The sequence below is a fragment of the Arachis ipaensis genome, chromosome B06 (genome assembly GCF_000816755.2).
Source record: "Arachis ipaensis cultivar K30076 chromosome B06, Araip1.1, whole genome shotgun sequence".
Lineage (NCBI taxonomy): Eukaryota > Viridiplantae > Streptophyta > Magnoliopsida > Fabales > Fabaceae > Arachis > Arachis ipaensis.
Window position 1 is genome coordinate 114359658 of NC_029790.2, and position 15806 is coordinate 114375463.

Consider the following 15806-nt stretch of genomic DNA (forward strand, 5'->3'; position numbering starts at 1 on the left):
TGAGGACTATAATGAGAATGTGTATCAAGGATGGGACAATCAAAGGTGGAAGGAGCCATATGCATATGATCAATCCTCTTGGCAACAACCTCCACAATTGCACTATGAAGAAGAGCCATTCTATGATGCATACCAATCTAATGGCTATGGTGAATCTCCTTGTGATTTCCAAGAACCACCACCATATGCCTATGAATCATATCCTCAACATGAACCTCAACCATACTCACAAGCCCCCTATCACCAAACACCTCCATATGACCCTAATCCATATCCATCCTACCAACCACCTTTTGAACCATATGAGCCATACACGGAACCACCATTCCAATATCAATACTCCCAAGAGCCACCTCAATATACACCACCACTTTACCAAGAAGAATCACCTTCCTATTATGAACCCTTTCTCCAAGACAATGAAACCTCTTATCCACCCCAATCCTCAATGGATGAAACCCTTGGCCTTATACTTCAAGGGCAAGGAGAAATGCAAAGAGAGACACTAGAATTTATGGCTACCTTGACCAAGGTAGTAATCAATTTAACATCGCAATGCTTGAGCACTCAAAGTACTCCCATGGTCACATGTGGAGAATAATTTGAAGAACAAAGCATGTAGGAGAGATTGTAAACTCCGGTGAAGAATGAGGAATGCCACTTTGTATTAGAGCAATTGGAGGAGCCTATGATCATTGAAGAAGAGGAAGAAGTGGTTGATGACTTAGGAGATGCGGAACCTCTTTGGGAACCTAGAGTTGAAGAGAACCTCTCCAAGGCGATTGAATTGGATGTTGAGGAGGAGAGTGCACAACCTCCAAAATAATTTTTGAATGAAGACTTGGAAGGAATGAAGCAAGAATTGAGTTCCCTTGGTGATGAAGATCATGCATCCAACCTTCTTGGTGGTGAATCCTTTGAATTTGAAGAACCTTCTCCCAATGAGATGGAAATCAATGTGGAGGTAGATTTCTCTCAACCTCCCATTTATGATTTGAGTGATGGAAAAGAGGTAGATTAAATTGATGAACATAGGGTTAAAATTGAAGAAAGTTGTCAAAAGGTGGAGGTAGTCAAAGAAGAGCACAAGGGAGTAGAGCTCACAAGCACATTGGAGATACCTCTCCCCAAGCCACCACCATCCATTCTTTCATTCAAGTGGGTAAATTCCTTATACTTAAGCTTTATTATTCCCCTTGAATATGGTTTGCTTGAAACAGATGGTCAACTTAGACATATTTGTGGCTTTAAAAGTAAAAGGGATATGGCTAGTGGTTGGAAATATTATTCTAAGTTCATTATGGTTGCATGTTCAAAGTTTAATTGCAACGGTTGGTGTAGAACTAGATTGCTTGGGTCTAGGATATTGTTTGGTTGCTTAAATGAGAATTCCAAAACTATGGCACCCACATGGATCAATGAGAATCAACTTCAAGACGGGTGTGAAAATAAAGTATGGGATCCCGGATTACAAGAAGAGGATCAACTTTGGGAGCCCCAAGCTTGTGAAGAACTCCATCAACACTTGGTGCAACAAATAAGAAATCTTGGGGTACAATGGAGAACCAAGCATTGGTGGGAGTTCCAAGATGAATTCAAGCACAAGCCACCTTGAGAGGAGCTCCCCATAAGTCCAACTTAAGGACAATAAACAAAAGTGCTAGGTGGGAGACACCCCACCATGGTAACTTCTTTTCATTTTCTCTTTTTGTACATATTGGTAATTAGTTTAAACTTATGTTTTTGGTTGATTTGTTGAGTATAATTGATAGTTTAGCATGTTAAATAAGGTTTTATGGTGTTTTGGTTGCTGTTTGGAGGTTTGGAATGCTTGGATTCGTGTAAAAACATAGACAAAAATTTTGAAAAATAGAGCACCATCCACGCGTACGCGCACTGCGCGCGTACGCGTGCATCAAGCATTTTCGCCTACCCACGTGGACGCGCCATGTACGCATACGCGTGGATTGAGAAATTCCACCCCCAAGCCAAAAACCCGAGAGTTGTGCAAACGTTGCGCACGCATTGTGCCTTTTGCACAAAACCACTCACGCATATGCGTACATGACGCGTACGCGCCACTCTCGAAATAAGCCATCGACATGGACGTGCGATGTACATGTACGCGCCGCATCCAACGCACCATCATGCGTGCATGCGCCCCATGCACGCGTACGCGCGGATGCCCTTCCTTCAACACATCTCTTTTCTTCTCCTCTTTCCATTTATTTCCGTCCCCTTTCTTCTTCCATTCTTCTACCCCTCATCTAACACTCCCAAACACCATTGATGACCATTTATTTTAGTTAACTAATTAGTTAGTTAGTTAGTTTTAGTTTGTTTTCATTTCATTTTCTCTTTTTCATTGTAAGTGTTGGATTGTTATTCTTGTTTACCATTAATTACTACTGAGTATTAAAAAGGGATGTTATCTTAACATCATTATGTTTATAAACGTTGTTGGATTCTATTGTTGAGGTTATATTTTGCTACTTGGTTTTGAGTTTTTCATGCTTACCTTTTAAGAATACCAAGTGATGAGAATTGCCTTCGAGCTTGTAACTCTTCTTGAATTGCATGATTTGGCCACCATGTGATTTGAACCTTATACTTTGATTAGGCAAACTCTTGATATTGGATGTTGTGCATTTACTTTAATGCATTGTGTTTCATGATTACATGCATCCATATGCTTTTAGCTTGAATGCTTTCATACTTCTTTAATGCTTGTTTTACCTTACAAGTTTACTTAAGGCATCTCAAGCATACTAGGATAAGTGAAGTGCATGCTTCTTTTGTGACATTGCCTTTTGTGCTAGTGTGTGTTCTAAAAGGTGCCTAATTTAGAATTCACACACTCATTCGTCATTACTGTCACACTAATTCACTCACTCAATTCTAGTGATTATTACCTCATTCCAATAATGTATGCTCCCTTGCTTTTGTATTTTCTTATCTTATGGTGTTATTTTCTATCTTTTTCATGAACGATGTACCACAAGCAAAAACGGAAGCGAGACAAAAAACACGCAGCGACCGGTTGACCTACCAGCTGAAGGTGGCAATCCGGAGAGTCGTCGTACCCCCTTGCTCATCTTTGAATGCACCGAGGACGGTGCAAACTTTTAAGTGTGGGGAGGTCGTCAGACCGGTCGGCAATTTTGGGTGACAAGTTTCTAATCTCAACACTTTTGCATTTCATTTTTTGGTTTTTAGGATTTTTATTGCATTTTCTTAATTTTGCATATATATACATAATAAGCTTAGTCAAAATAATGAAATTTTTCGAGAAATTATCTATAGGGTACCTCAATTGATTTGAGTGAAAACTTTTCATAAAACTTGCTTGAATTATACATATATTGTGGATCATGTTTTTGAGCTAAGAACACAAGCACGTGAGTTTTGAGCCTAATTGTGTGGTTACATCTTATAACCACTTATTTTTCCTTCTTGTGTGCATTATTCTCTTTCTATGATTGTAATCTTTGATTTGTTTGATTCTTTATGTCCATTATTTTGTGTATTCATGCATTTATATGATTGTGGCCATCATTTCATTTAGCTCACTTACCCAAAAAGCCTTACCTTTTATCTTCCTTTGTTAGCCAACTTTGAGCCTACGATTAACCCAGTTGTTTTTCATTTTAGCACATTACAAGCCCTAAAGCGAAAAATAATAAATGTCCTTTATTTGGATCTTTGATTAGCTTAGGCTAGTGTGTGTGTATGTATCATTCAAGTGTGGGAACCTTGGGACATTGGGTGAATAAAAGGGTAGTTTTGTATTTTTGTTGAAAATATTGGGAATTGGGTACATGCTCATGTGTAATGAATGTAAAACCTTATGCATTGATGTTCTTGTATGTAGCTTGAAAAAATGAAAAAAAAATAAAAGAAAAAAAGAAAAAGATGTGTGTGTGTGTGTGTGTGTAAAAAAGAAAAGAAAAGAAAAATAAGAAAAACAATAAAAAGGGGACAAAATGCCCCAAAGCGAAGCTCAATAATATCAATGCATAAGTGTTGTGAAATAAAAAAAAAGAGAAAATACACGAGTATGTGAAAAAGTGAAGAATGGGTAGTTAGGTTAGCTTTTAAGTGTATAGGTTGCTATATAGGTTAGGTGGGAAGTTTAAGATAATCAAAGATTCAAATTTCAAGTCCACTTGACCAAATATGCATCCCTACCTTGACCTTAGCCCCATTACAACCAATGAAAAGACCTCATGATACTTGTATGCATGCATGAAATAAATGTTGATTGTTAGATAAAAAACAAATCTTAGAAAGCATGAAATAGAGGAGAATTGAGTGAATCAACCCTAAACACTTGAGCGAATAGAGTGCAAACACATCCGGTGAGGGTTTGATGCTCAATCACATGTTTTCACCTATGATCATCTCTTTTCATGCAAGTTTGTAAAAATATTTAATAACTCAATTCAACTGTGGTTTGGCATGGGTGTTAATACCCTTAGCCCTTGTGCATATATGTATTCTTGGGAATTGATTTTTTTTTTGACCAAGCAATTGCATTCATGTAGATAGATGCATATAGTTTAGGTTGCATTTAGATTAGTTTACATTGAATAAATGTTGATGCCCTTTGCTTTCTCTTGGTTTAAGCATGAGGACATGCTTGGTTTAAGTGTGGGGAGGTTGATAAACCCCATATTTAGGGTTTATCTTGTGTTAGATTTAGAGGGTTTTATCATCTCTTACCCACATTTATTCAATGAAATAGCATGGTTTCATGATTGTCTCCTAATTTGTACTTAAGTGTGAAAACATATTTTTTTAGGCCCTTAATTGTTTAATCTTGAGTTACCTTTGATTCCATTAGATGCCTTGATATATTTGTTAAGTGATTTTAGATTTAGGAGGCAAGGATTGGATCAAGGGAATGAATTAAAAGCATGTAAAAATGGAGAACTCATGAAGAAATGAAGGAAATGCAAAAGCTGTCAAGCCGACATCTTTGCACTTAATTGACCATAACTTGAGCTACAGAGGTTCAAATGATGTGGTTCTAGTTGCGTTGGAAAGCTAACATCTGAGACTTTGAAATGATATAAAATTTGCCACAGTTGCATCGCGTTTAGAGGCACGTACACGTACTGTACGTGTACGCACCGATTTGCACATGATTCATTACAAGCAAATTCGTGGCTAGCAAATTCTAAGGCATTTTGGGCCCAATTCAACTCATTTCTGATGCTATTTGACTCAAGGATTGATGAGAGATGAGACATCTAGTCATTAGTTGAGTTTTATTTTAGTTTAAGGATGCTTTAGTTAGTTTTAGAGAGAGAAGCTCTCACTTCTCTCTAGGATTAGGAGTAGGTTAGATCTAGATTAGAATTTCTTAGATATAGGTTACTTTCATGCTTTGATTTACTTTTCCTTTTACAATTCTTCTTCTTATACCTTTCTTCTCTCTAGTTTAACATTTAATTCTTGTAATTCTTTACTTTTATGTTCATGCACTTTTGTTTCTTCTATTTTTATTTCAATGCAATTTATATTTTCATGTTCCTTTGTTGTTGATTTGATTTGTTGTTGTTTAATTCCTTACAATTGAGTAGTGTAGATTTACTTTCCTTGCAATTTTACTATGCTTTTCTTTTGTGCCTTTCAAGTATTTGATGAAATTCTTGGTTGGATGTTAGAGTAGAATTTTATGCTCTTGGCTTGGGAAGGTAACTTTGGGACTCTTGAGTTACTAATGTCCAAGTGATTGACGATTGGGAGCCATTAACGCTAGATCTCACTAATTGATTTGGTGGAGACCTAGAATTTATAGTCTTGGATTGACATAGCTCACTTGACTTTCCTCTGTTAGTTAGAGGATGACTTACTGGGGTTGATCCTTGCCAATTCTCATGTTGTGGTTAGTGATTAGGATAGAGATCCTTGACCACCAAACCTTGCCAAGGTCTTTTTAGTTATTAGTTTACTTCCTTGCCATTTACATTTCATGTCTCCTATAAAAAACCCCAAAACATGCTCCATAACCAATAACAAGACACTTTATTGTAATTCCTAGGGAGAACGACCCGAGGTTAAATACTTTGGTTTATAAATTTAGGGGTTTGTACTTGTGACAAACAATCTTTTGTATGAAAGGATTATTGTTGGTTTGGAAACTATATTGCAACGAGACTTCATTTGTGAAATTCTAAACCACACAAAAGTCTTTCTCATCAAACCTGTTCGGAGGTTTCCTTCCTCAGACGATTGGGCCAACCCAGCGAGTCCAGCCCATTAATCTCCGGTTACCCAACGTAACATTGGCGCCGTTGCCGGGGACCCAAGAGATCAACCAGTAATGGCGGATAATTCACCAGAAGATGGTCATACAGCATCTGATTCTGAGCAAGAGAATCTCGACGCTGGAAACAACGATACGAATATGGCCACCCACCAGGGTGACGCCGATCAGAATAGAGAAGGCACTTCAGGATTGAAAGGACCTAATGGCAAACTCTTCTGATGGGCGCGAGTCCGTAAAGGACGGACAACCCCATGCAACCGACTTCATGGGGCTATTCCACGGCCATCAAGGGCGTTTAAAACAACTGGAGCAGGAATTGGAACGCCAACAAGAGACGGAGAGAAACTTAAGGAGTGAGATAGCGCGACAAAAAGAGCTAGAAGAAAAGCTCTTAAGGCTGGAATCCACTCTCAAAAATCGAAACTCCCACAATGACCGAGAAGATTCCCCCCCTGGGAGGAGAAGATCCGTTCTGCGAGGACATAATGAGGGCAAAAGTTCCAAGAAACTTCAAAAGCCCTGATATGAACCTCTATAATGGAACCACTGATCCGAAGCATCATCTAAGTAACTTCAAAAGCCGGATGTACCTGGCTGACGCTTCTGATGCTACTCGTTGCAAAGATTTCCCGACCACCTTGTCGAAAGCAGTAATGAAGTAGTTTGACAGCCTCCCTTCAAGATTGGTCACTAGCTTCGAAGACCTCTCGTGGAAGTTCTTAATGCGATTCTCCATCCAGAAAGATAAAGTAAAGCACGCACCGAGCCTCCTGGGGATAAAACAAGAGGTCGGGGAGTCTTTACGAGACTACATGGAGAGATTCAATAAAGTATGCCTGGAGATTCAAGACCTGCCCACAGAAGCAGTTATCATGGGACTAGTAAATGGACTCCGAGAAGGTCCCTTCTCCCAGTCCATATCTAAAAGGCACCCCGCCTCCTTGAGCGATGTACAAGAACGAGCTGAAAAGTACATCAACATGGAGGAAAATGCCAGATTGCGAGAATCGAGTTGGAGACTTGGGCACCCTAACTCATCAAAAGAAAAAGAAAGGGAGCCCAAGAAAAAAGATGAAGTCAGCTCTGAAAGGCCTAGGAGATATCACTCTTATACTCCTCTGAGAGTTTCCCTAGTTGACGTCTACAGGGAAATCTGCCATATTGAAAGACTACCTCCCCCTAGACCCATCAAAACAAAAAGGGAGGAAGTCGTGGTGACTACTGTGAGTACCATAAGCTATATGGTCACTCAACAAATGAGTGTTACGTCCTTAAAATGTGATAGAAAAGTTGGCCAGAGAAGGTCGGCTCGATAAATATCTCATGGAAAGGTCGGACTATCAGGAAAAAAGGAAGCGAGACGACGAGGATCGTAGAGATCCACCCCCACAAACCCCAGAAAGACACATACATATGATCTCGGGGGGGTTCGGGGGAGGTGGCCTCACAAAGTCGGCTCGCAAAAGATATTTGAAGGAAGTCTACCAGGTCGAGAGCCAGGTTCCCGACTTTTCCACTATCTCGTTTACAAAAGAAGATGGACAATGAGTCATACCTGGACATGACGATTCGGTAGTAATAACCATGATCCTTGCCAATGCCCATCTTCATAGGACTCTGGTGGATCAGGGAAGCTCTGCTGACATCCTCTTCAAACCAGCATTTGATAAGTTGGGGTTGGGTGAGAAGGAGTTGAGAGCCTACCCTGACACCCTGTACGGACTAGGGGACGCACCAATAAAACCACTGGGATACATACCCCTTCACACCACTTTTGGAAAAGGGAAAAAATCCAAAACTCTGAGTATCGACTTCATAGTCATCGACATAGGGTCAGCTTATAATGCCTTAATAGGCAGAACTACCCTAAATCGGCTCGGAGCAGTGGTATCCACCCCTCACCTATGCATGAAATTTCCAACACCAGAGGGAATAGCAACAATCAGGGGAGACCAGAAAATAGCAAGGAAATGCTACAATGAAAGCCTAAACCTAAGAGAGAAAGGAAAGGAGGTACACACCATTGAGCTCGGAGGAGTCAGAGCTAAGGAAGAATTGCGACCACAACCAGGGGAAAAAACTGAGGAGGTGCAGGTCAGAAAAGAGGAAGGAAAAAACACTAACATAGGAACCGATTTGAAAGAAGAATTGAAAGAGAAGCTCATAAAACTCATACGAGAAAATTTCGACCTCCTTGCCTAGAAAGCTTCCGACATGCCCGGGATAGACCCCGAACTCATGTCACACAAACTATCAGTTTACCCCAGATCGCGTCCTGTTCAACAAAGAAGACGGAAGCTCGGACCCGAAAGGGCTCAAGTGGTGGAAGAACAAATGCAAGCACTCTTAGAAGCCGGATTCATCAAAGAGGTCAAATATCCGGCCTGGCTAGCAAACGTGGTGCTGGTCAAAAAGCAAAACGGCAAGTGGAGGATGTGCGTCGATTACACCGACCTGAACAAGGCGTGTCCCAAAGACCCATATCCACTTCCAAGCATTGATACTCTAGTAGACTCCAGATCAGGGTATCGGTACTTGTCGTTCATGGATGCATACTCGGGATACAATCAAATCCCGATGTACAAGTCAGATCAAGAAAAAATATCATTCATCACACCCAGAGCAAATTACTGCTATGTGGTTATGCCATTTGGCTTAAAAAATGCGGGTGCCATATACCAAAGGTTGATGAATAAGGTGTTTGCATCTCACCTTGGAGGGCTGATGGAAGTCTATGTAGACGACATGCTAGTAAAAATCAAGGATGAGACCGACCTCTTGGCAGACCTTACACAAGTATTCAACACCATAAGGTTGCATGGGATGAGGTTAGATCCCGCAAAATGCACCTTCGCAGTAGAGGCCGGAAAATTTCTAGGATTTATGCTTACATAAAGAGGAATTGAAGCCAATCCTGACAAGTGTAAAGCAGTCCTAGAAATGAAAAGCCCGACTTGCTTAAAAGAGGTCCAACAATTGAACAACCGACTTGCCGCCCTCTCCAGATTTTTGGCAGGATCAGCATTAAGATCCCTACCACTTTTTTCCTTACTAAGAAAAGGATGAAATTTTGAATGGACTCCTGAGTGCGAAGAAGCATTTCAGGAGTTCAAAAGATTTTTAAGCCGACCTCCCATTCTGACCCGACCTAAAGTCGGGGAAGAACTCGTCCTTTATTTGTCCGTAGCGGATAAGGCTGTAGCATCAGCCCTGATACGGGAAGACGAGGTCGGACATCATCCTGTATACTTCACCAGCAAAGTTCTACAGGGCCCTGAATTAAGGTATCAAAAAGTCGAGAAGTTTACGTACGCCTTAATCGTAGCTTGTCGAAGGTTACGACCTTAATTTCAAGCTCACGCAATAAGAGTCAGAACGAACCAACCTATGAAGCAAATCCTCCAGAAGACGGATATTGCGGGTAAAATGGTTCAATGGGCAATAGAGTTATCCGAGTTTGACTTAAAATATGAGACTCGGACAATAATAAAAGCCCAGTGTCTCACCGACTTCATGGCCGAATATGCAGGAGACCAAGAGGAAGAATCCACCACGTGAGAGTTATACGTGGATGGATCCTCTAACAAAATAGGAAGTGGAGCAGGTATAATACTGGTCAACGAAGGGAGAACCCAAATAGAAGTCTCCCTCAAGTTTGAATTCCCAGCTTCCAACAACCAGGCAGAATATAAAGCCTTGATTGCAGGGTTAAAACTAGCAGAAGAAGTCGGTGCAACAAAAGTAGTAGTAGTATACAGCGACTCTCAGGTGGTGACCTCTCAGATAAGTGGAGAGTACCAGGCTAAAGACCCCAACATGAAAAGATACTTGGACAAAACCTTGGAGCACCTTAGGCACTTTACAAAAACCGAGATCAAGCATATAACTCGGGATCTCAACACCAGAGCAGACGCCCTCTCTAAGCTAGCAAGTACCAAACTAGAGGGAAATAATAGAAGCCTGATCCAAGAAACCCTCCAAGAGCCCTCTGTAGCAAAAACAGAGGCCAAGCAAGACGTTCTTGAAGTTTCCGGATTAGACCTCGGGTTGATGAACCCCTTGATTGAATATCTAAAGTTCGACATCCTACCCCAAGAGAAAAAAGAAGCTAAGAAAATCCGGAAGGAAGCACAAAACTATACTCTGGTGAGGAATATCCTTTACAAAAGAGGGATATCAACACCATTATTGAAGTGTGTCCCGACCTCAAGGACGACTGATGTCTTGGAAGAGGTCCACAATGGTATATGCGGAAATCATCTCAGAGCAAGGTCCCTGGCTAGAAAAGTCATCCGAGTCAGGTTTTACTGGCCGACTTTGCAGAAAGATGCCACCGAGTTCGTAAAGAGGTGTCAACCATGCCAAATGCATGAAAACTTCCATGTCGCTCCCCTCGAGGAGCTCATAAGTATAACTTCTCCATGGCCTTTTGCTAAATGGGGATTGGACCTGTTAGGACCCTTTTTCCAAGCTCCAGGACAAGTAAAGTACTTAATTGTGGGAGTAGACTACTTCACAAAATAGATAGAAGCAGAGCCATTGGCCACCATCACTGCCCAGAGAAGTCGGAAGTTTCTCTACAAAAATATTATCACAAGGTATGGGGTACCGCACTCCATCACCACGGATAATGGTACCCAGTTCACCAACTCAACCTTCAGAAACCTGGTAGCCAGTATGAAGATCAAACACCAGTTCATCTCGGTAGAACATCCACAAGCAAATGGACAAGCCGAGGCAGCCAACAAAGTTATACTGGCAGGACTAAAGAAAAGGTTGCATGATGCAAAAGGAGCTTGGGCCGAAGAACTCCCCCAAGTACTATGGGCTTATCAGATGACACCTCAGTCTGCCATAGGAAAAACACTCTTCCGACTTGCATATGGCGTAGAAGTCATGATACCAGTAGAAATCAACGAGTAAAGTCCAAGGGTGATCTTCTATGACGAGGTCGGGAACGTACAGGGGCACAAAGAGGAACTTGAACTGCACCCTAAAATCCGAGAGCAAGCCCAGATAAGAGAAGCGGCACTAAAGCAAAGGATGACTGCAAGGTACAACAAAAAAGTCATTCGAAGAAGTTTCAACCCAGACGACTTAGTTTTGATCAGAAATGACATTGGAGTCAACAAGTCGGGAGATGGAAAGCTAGCGGCCAATTGGAAAGGACAATACAAAATTAATGAGGTCTTAGGCAAAGGCTACTATAATGTGACCGACTTAAACGGCACCGAGCTACCTAGATCGTGGCATGCTTGTAATATGAAAAGGTACTATAGCTAAGAGCGAACTCTATTCCCTGATGTACTCTTTTCCCAACTTCATGGTTTTTTCCCAAAGGGTTTTTCTGAAGGGGGGTTTTTAACGAGGCATCAAAATGGAGGCTAAGGGACTACAAATTATCAACAAACCCTTAGTAGCAATAAAGTACCTTTGCGAATAAATAAAGATCTTTTTCCAATATCTCTTTATAAATTCTTTTTATCTTTTTTACCCTTTCTACGAAACACGCCGACTTAAACTTGACAAAGCGTGAAAATCTCATGAATCGACCTAGATGGTCGTCAGGATAAAACGATGAGGTACAAGTCGGTGTAAAGAGGTTATAAAAGTAGATCATCAAAAACTCGGAAACTAGTCGACTTACAAGTTGGAAAAATCGAGGACGAATGAAATGCATCGTAAAAATAACCTAAGTTACAGAAACTCCATAAATCAAAAATTGAGTATAAGGAACAACCAAAAGAGATAAGAAAATCCATCAAAAATCAAAGGCACAGACTGTCCCAGGTTTCTACGAGTTCAAAAATGACTTAGAACAAAAGACAGCCAAGCCAAGATAAAAAGATTTTCAAGAAAAAGATTTTCTCAAAGGATTTTTCGCAAGAATAACACAAACAGAAAATCATGCGCGCAACAAAAAGTGTCCTAAACCTTTATCCAAAAAGGGTATTTTTAAATATTTTATTTATGGCCATAAGAGGTCGAGAAATGTCAAGTCACCATCACCAAAAAAACAAAAATATAAAAATTATTTAAAAACAGGGGGCCCACAGGCCGGGCCCCCATATAGTCATCATAATTTAGTTAGAAGAAGGCAGACCACCACCAGAAGGAGAAGGGCCATCACCACCAGGACCAGAAAGAGAAGTCGGAACAGCATCGGAAGGAGTCGGAGCAGGCTAGTCGGGACCTTCAGAAGGAACCTTCGAGGAACTCGGAGCATCACCCCGAGGAGGAGACTCAATTATCCTTTGCCCCCAAGTCTTCAACTCGGAATCCGTTTCAGGTCGGGGAGGGGAGACAATTGCACCATTCACCACGATCTTGTCAGGATCCAAGAGAGAAAGATCCAAGTCGGGGGCAATAACTCCGACTTGTTCCTTAAAGATCCTCCATGCCTCCTCTGCCCCCTCAGCAATTGAATCCTCCAAATCCTGAAAGGAATCCCGACACCCAGAGAGCTCCTTCTTCAGGTCTAAGTTCTCCGTAAACAGCCTGATATAATTCTGCTCTGCCTTCTCCTTAAGGCCCTCCGCCATGGCAGACTGGCCCATCAACTTCTTCTCCCTCTTTCGAATCTGATCCTTCTCCTCCTTCAACTTGGTAACCTCCTATTTCAACTTCTTTTCCTCCTCCTGGTATAGAGAAATTCTCCCCTCAAGCTCATCAACCTTTAGGACTGAACCCAAAGAACTAAGGGGAGTATGTTCAAAAATATCCAGGAGTCTCGTACACACCCCAGTTGCCCAGATGCTCCCCTGAACTATCACATTCAGATGGTTCCGAACCATAGCATTATCCATATTAATGGATGAATGAGGAAAAATATAGTTTCGGACAAATTGGAGACCATCGAATGTAGCCCCGGAAGAAGAGCCAGAAGTCTTTCGCTTCTTCTTCTCGGGTTCAGGAGAAGATCGGGACGGAGGAGGAGAAGGAAAAGAAGAAGTAGAGGAAGAGAATACCACAAGGAGACGAGATGAAGTCCCCAAATTATGAGGAGGATGAGGAGAGGGAGGAGGAGGAGGAAGATTGCCAGTGGCCCTCGCCCGAGATCTCTTTTTGGCATCTTGAACTTTTTGATAAGAGGAGGCAAAAGCTTTCTTCACCATTTCTGAAAAAGGAAAAGACAGGAAAACCAAGTTACAAGGAAGTCAGAATCCCAGAATCAAAAATAATTAAAACAAGTCGGAGCAAAATCAAACAAATCGGAACCAAATCAGAAGAAACCATATCTACCTAGTTGAGTCTGTACAAAGGTCAAAGACCCCTGGAGGAACTTTTTCGTATCAAGATAAGGGGCTCTCCCCCAAACTTCTCAGAGGAACCCCACAACAGCCTCTTCAACCTCGTCTAAATCATCCAAACTATACTTCTCCACAGGAGAAGCCTCTGACCAGTATAAAGAGAAACGGGGAACGAAGTTTTCATCCAGAAAAAAGGGGTGGTGACCCTCTACAACTTGAACTTTAAAAAAGAAATTTTTAAAGTCATGAAAGGATTCATCAAAAAGATTGAAAACTCTCCGACCTTGAATAGCGTGGAAAGATACCCACTATTGTTTGTTATTTTGTCCACTAAAGGGCTTGGTCATATGAAAAAGATAAAAGAAAATCCTCAAAGAGGTCGTAAAATCTAAAGCCTGGCTGATAAGTTGGTAAACCTTCAAAAAACTCCAAGAGTTGGGATGAAGTTAAGTAGGAGCAACACGGCAATGGTGCAGAACAGAAATCTCAAAGACAAAAAAAGGCAAGAACACTCCCAGTCAAGTAAAAAGATTCTCATACATGAAAAAGAAATGAGGGTCCTCCTCAGAAGCCCTCACAAAACAAACCCGGTCTTCCGGACCCGGGGCAACCAGCTTATATTTTGGCTTGTCCTCATCAAAAGCACAAATCCTATGATGCGTGCAAAGATCAGTGATGTAGTCAGTATCTACCAAATGTTCTTCTCCAAGAACTGTAACATCCACCCACTGAGCGAGGGACTCTAGAGAAGACATTTCTCCCTATATAAAAGAAGATAACGAAACCTACAAAGAAAAAAGAAAAAAAAAGGATAAAAAAGAAGGTCTCTAAGGGGCCTGTGATCAGATCCTCAACAAAACAGAGTCACTAAGCCTATAGTCAATACTCCTCTCAAAGGAAAAGCATGCAAACAAAAGCATTTGTAAAACAGAGAGAGCAGAGAAAAGAACTAACATTTGCTTAAAAAAGGGGGGAAGCGGTAGTGGCTCGGAGAAAGGAGGAGTCCCTTCGAACAGAGGTTTCTTTTGGATAGAGAATGCAAATACAACAGTTTTCAGAAATGAAACAAATAAAGAGAGGGAAAATATTTATAAACACATTAGGGGCATAATAGTAAAAACGGAGCCAGTCATTAATGAGACGCGCCGTTACCAATGTAACCGCTCCCCATGTGTAAATAGGCAAATCCCTAACCGACGCGACGTTTGATTAGACACGACTGTTGGGGAACTTTGAAACACGTCGGTTCCGAAAAATCACGTCGGTTCCGAAAACAGGTCGGTTATAAGCCCAAGTCAAAATACTCGAGCCCAACTCTTAAAAGAAATTGTACTTGAGTAGGGGCACTGTTCATACCCTGGCCCAATGCTAAAGGCCCAGGTCCAAACGAGAGGCCCAATCCAAAGGATTGACCCTCCCTCTACACCTTCCCTCAAGAAGTCGGTTCTTATCACGACCTGCTCTAAGGAAGTCAGGAGTACAGATTAACTGGCAAATAACACCTATTCGAATAGGTAATTGCCCCTAGAATCTCTCAACCCACTTCCAGGAGCCATATCCCAATTTCCCCAAGATAAAGGGACGGTTAATCCTCCTTAAAAGGAGGATCTACTCCAACAGTGGTTATTGGTTCACCACTATAAATACACTGATATCCCTCAGGTATCTCTAAGCCCCAATACTCTCTAGGCCTGCTTACACTGTTGCTAACTTAAGCATCGGAGTGTCTTTGCAGGTACTCCCCCCAATTATCTCACACACAGAAATCGGACGGAAGCCTCAAGGCGCGAACCTGCTTGGAGGTTTTCTTCCTCAGACGATTGGGCCAACCCAGCGAATCCAGCCCATTAATCTCCGGTTACCCAACGTAACAAATACATTAAAAGAAGAATGGTAGACGGTCATCAGAATTTATTGTTTTGGTCATCAGTTAGTTACTAATATTTAAAAAGAGGAATGCTAGGGGTCAGCAATTTTTGTGATTTGTAGCCATCAAATAACCATCAATGATGGTTTTAATGGTGTGAGATTGGTGTGAGATTTCATCCAATGGCTCACTTTTCTTTGCTGGTTACATGCTGGCCAGAATTTAACAAAGTTGTTGGTCCCCTAGACTTTTCCATATAAAAATATGAGATAAAGTATGTTATTAGATTATTAGAATAAAAAAAATTAAACTAAAAAAATTAAGTTGATGATTAAATAATGGCCAAAAACAATAAATTCTGATATCCCTAACATTTTTTTATAAAATACTTTAATATTAATACATATAGTAACTT